Source organism: Panthera leo, chromosome D3 (assembly GCF_018350215.1).
Source record: "Panthera leo isolate Ple1 chromosome D3, P.leo_Ple1_pat1.1, whole genome shotgun sequence".
Lineage (NCBI taxonomy): Eukaryota > Metazoa > Chordata > Mammalia > Carnivora > Felidae > Panthera > Panthera leo.
Window position 1 is genome coordinate 11,785,364 of NC_056690.1, and position 4,425 is coordinate 11,789,788.

General features: G+C 51.0%; 1 long non-coding RNA gene across 1 annotated transcript; it reads right to left on the reverse strand.

The window, feature by feature from the left end:
- Positions 1-2,188: 2,188 nt before the first annotated feature.
- Positions 2,189-4,074, reverse strand: LOC122203564. The gene is made up of 2 exons (XR_006195241.1): positions 3,991-4,074; positions 2,189-2,960 (listed from the first exon to the last, which is right to left on the reverse strand). It is a non-coding gene; the product is annotated as an uncharacterized LOC122203564 (long non-coding RNA).
- Positions 4,075-4,425: the final 351 nt, after the last annotated feature.

Consider the following 4,425-nt stretch of genomic DNA (forward strand, 5'->3'; position numbering starts at 1 on the left):
TCAAAAAAACAAAAAAACAAAAAAACCCCCAATTGTGTGGTTCAGAAAAGCAGTGGTGCTGAGGTTGAGCCCCTAGCTTGTGTATGTGTATATGTATATGGTGTATACGTATGTGTATATGGTATATATGTATGTGTATACATATATGTATATATATGTAGTGATGAACAAGACAGATGTGGTCTCTGCCCTGGCTGATTGGAGTCATCGTAACTGTTTCTTTAAGTAGCCAGACTTGGACAGAAGTCTCTTTAAGAACAACATCGGTCTCTCTTTTGTCCTCTCTCAGGTGTGGGCCTGGTGGTGAGTGTGTATGTGCCTCCGTGCGTGCGTGTGTGCGTGTGTGTGTTCAGAGCCGTGGGGGGTATATGTTTGGACTTGTGTGGTTGTCTGTTTACATCTGTGCGCATCGGTGTGGCTCTGTTTGTAAGAGAGATTTTTTTTTTTTCTTGTCATTTCCTTCCTCTGTTTGCCAAAGAAGCATGGGTGACTTGCTAGGACCTTCTGGGGTTGAATTCGTCACCAGACAAGATTAAGAAATCCTTAGGGACGACCCTTCTCTGCCCCCTTCTGTCTTCCTCGTCTCCACCCCCTCTCCCTTTGCTTCCCTCCCTGCCTCCTGCTCGGCGATAATACTCTAGAGGTCAATAAACTTGTCTCTGAGTCAAAGCTTTGAACTTGAAGTTTGGTTTAGGCTAACTCTGCTGGGCCTGCAGGAGTATCCAGGAAACGATAAAAATGGTGTTCCAGAAGAGTCAAAGCACAACCATGAGAACAAGTGTTCCAGACAAGCGTTTTCCACCTCGGCACCATGGACATCCTGGGCCACTTGATTCCCTGCGGGGTGGGCTGGCCTGTGCATTGTAGGGTGTTGAGCGACAATATCCCTGACTTGGACCCATCGGAGGCACTGCAGCCGTGAGCAACCACTGAAAATGTCCCTAGATGGTGCCCGGAGTTCCCTGGGGGAGTGAAATTCACCCTCACCCCTGCTAAACACCAGTGATCTACAAATGCACAGAACAACATGATAGAATCTCACCACTGACTTTTTTTTTTTTTAACTGTTTTTCAATGTTTATTTACCTTTGAGAGACAGAGAGAGACAGAGCGTGAGTGGGAGAGGGGAGAGAGAGAGGGAGACACAGACTCTGAAGCAGGCTCCAGGCTCTAGGCTCTGAGCTGTCGGCACAGAGCCCGATGCGGGGCTCAAACCCATGATTCATGAGATCACGGCCCGAGCCGAAGTTGGATGCTTAACCGACTGAGCCACCCAGGTGCCCCTCACACACTTACTTTTGCACAGAAGATGCCAGATACTGAAGAGAGATACTGTGTGATTCCATTTATGTAAAGTACAAAAACCAGCAAAGCCGAACAGGATAGTGGTTGCCCTTTGGGGAAGCGGGACAGACAGAGCCTGAGACCTTCCGGGACATTGCTTTTTTATTTTATTTATTTTAAAGTTGATTTATTTATCTTGAGAGAGAGAGATAGCGAGCTGGAGAGAGGCAGAGGGAGAGGGAGACAAGAGAATCCCAAGCAGGCTCTGCGTTCTCAGTGTGGAGACAGACCCAGGGCTCGAACTCACGAACCGTGAACATGAGATCATGACCTGAGCTGAAACCAAGACTCAGATGCTTAACTGACTGAGCCACCCAGGTGCCCCGCTTGCTTTTTTTGTTTTTGTTTTTGTTTTAAATCTAGATTCTGGGTACACTTAACGCTGTATGTGCTTTGCCGTATGTATGTTACACCTGAACTGAAAGTTGTGTGTGCATCGAGGAGGAGGCACATATTCAACGAACACATTTGGAGAATCAGAGAAGACTGTCTTCAAAAAAGAAAAATCCCGATGGCACAGGTTTGACCCCCTTCCCAAGCCCTGGAGTGGACGGTTTATGAGCAGCTCTGTTTAAATGATTCTTACACAGTCCCCCCCAGCTGTTTCTAAAGCTGTGAACAATAAGTCTACTGAGCAGTGATCTGATTGTGGAGAACACGTTGTCAGCCTCTATACAAACACACACACTCTCTCTGTCTCTCTCACACATACACACACACACCCCAAACAGAGATGTCACCGGGCCTGTGTTGAATTGAGTTTCCTGCCTTTGTGTTCTCCAGGCAGCCCTTTCGGAGGAGAGCGAACTAGAAACTGACACATGAAATGGACCCATAGGCCAGGTTGAGACTTAGGAAAACAAATGGCCCCTTTAATCTTCTGGAGGGGGGAGCAAATAATTGCCGAGTGCGACAATCAGCGTTTGCCTCTTTACGTTTTTTAAAGGAAAAGCTCAGCCTTAGCCCTCTGTCCTGAGTCCTCAACACGCGCACCAGCCCCATCTCAGCCCGGAGGGCCCTGGATTATTACCCGTCGGGCGCTTCGGGTCTTTACAAACAGCAGCACAGCCACGTGGGGTGCCCAAAGCAAAGGCTCCGGGGATTCCGTGTTTTCTTTAGCGCTTCCCTTTCAGGGAACCCCACGGAAGTTTCTGGAAGCAGGCAGGCCACAAGATGTATCTGAGAGACCCCCAGTCTTCCTCCCAGAGGCCTCCTCAGGCATCAGCATTTGGGAAAAGCTGTGTGGATGTTTGCTGCAGCCTTCCCAGCTGGTCAGCATTTATAAAGCCGAGCACATCTGTTCTTCACTGCGAGCGTGGCGAAGGGGAGAGAGAAGAGAAACCCCAGACACGGGGATCGATCCCACCTAGTGCCAAGAGAAAACTGCTTCTAAGTCGGAGTCATGGGGAAGTGCTTCATTCCAGGGCAGAGAGTTCATCAAGATGCCCCTCTTGGCCACCTTCCTTCCCGCCCCCCGCCTCCCCCCTTTCTTCTCTCTCTCTTTTTACAAGTCTCCAGGTTCCAGCCCGTCTTGAGATTTATGATGTGTTTCGCTTTGCAAACACCCTAAGAGTGGATTTGGGTGACAAAGAGCGGAGGGGGTCTGCAGAGAGAGCCTGTTGGTTGGAAAAGAGAGTGTCAGGTATAAGGAACACAGGATATTTTGCAGCATACGACAAGTTACAAATGCCCCCACGCGTGTGAAAAGCTCACAGCAACAGCCTCGGAGGCAGTTCACCCCCCCCCCGCCCCGCCCCCCTCCGTCACATGCACAGAGAGGCGTGACGTGCTTGCAAACGCAGGCAAAAGACCCACGGGCGTGCGGCAGCGTGTTCCTACACGAGCAGGCCCACACCAGTGTAGAAAACCGGAGACAGACTCAACCCGGTTTGCAACATCAGAGCCGGATGGGGCTACGCGCCCCACGACGCAGGCACCTCCCCGGGGCTCCTCCGAAAAGTTGAAAGGAACGGCCTTGGAGGGAGCGGATTCGCTTCGTCTTCTTGCGCTTTCCTGGCAACGCAAAGGTCCTCCGCCACGCAGTCCGGGGGCCCGCAGACCGCGCACCGTTCTGCTTCTTAATAAGACCCCCAGGCCTCATAACAAAGCAGAAACCTCCAGAAACGGCGTCTCCCCGAGCTCGGAGCCCGGGCCTGGCCCCCGGGACCGTCTGGAGGCCTCTGTGCCTGCCTTCACAGCTGCTGCAGTAAAGTTTCCAAGGGGAACTTGTCACCTCCACAGTGTCACCGGAGACCCTGGCAGGAAGCGAGCGCAGGGATCGATGACCCGAGGCCACGTGACGGAGCAGGCCCTTGCCAGCCAGGACGGGGAATTACATGGGGGGCTCTCGGAGAGACCACAGAAAAACTGGCCCCCAGCCTTCCATCCTTGTCTCTGAGATCTAAGTACAGATGGCTTGACATTCCTTCTGCATAGAGTTTCCTCAAAAGATTTGCCAGGAAGGAACATTTGGAAACTGCGTTTTAGGTATAATCCCGTCGGGGAGCCACTCTCGCCGGCTGGGTCTCGGGACCACAAAACGCTGCGCGACCCACGTGCACGCCCCACGTATCCCGTGCTGACCATGGCTTTTTGGCAACACTCGTGTCTCTGCTCGCACGTTAATTACTACGCAGACATACTTACTGTGGGCACCGAGTTTCTGTGGCGGGGTCCTCTCGACACATGTTCACAATAAAAACACATTTTTTTTTTCCCCCTTCCCCTGACCCCTAGGGAAAAAAAAAAAAAAAAAAAGGATGAACAGTTTTCAAGATGCCGGTTTTAATGGCATGAAAACGGAGTGTTCACTCTGCTTTGGTTCTGTTTTCTTTTCTACTTTTATTAAGAAAAAGCCTTTAAACCAAACATTCCTGGCTCGTGCTTGCGCTTCGCTTTGGCTTTTACGCGGAGAGAGAGACAGATTAGATTAGATTAAAGACGGAGGGACGCCTCGTGCGAGCCATCCCATCTATAGGTAGTTGGGTCGATAGGGTGGGTGTGCACGCGCGCGTGTTTCTTCTCGTGGCTTTACTGACGGTCTTTTTACGGACGTGGTGTTCTGGTTTCTAGGAATGCATT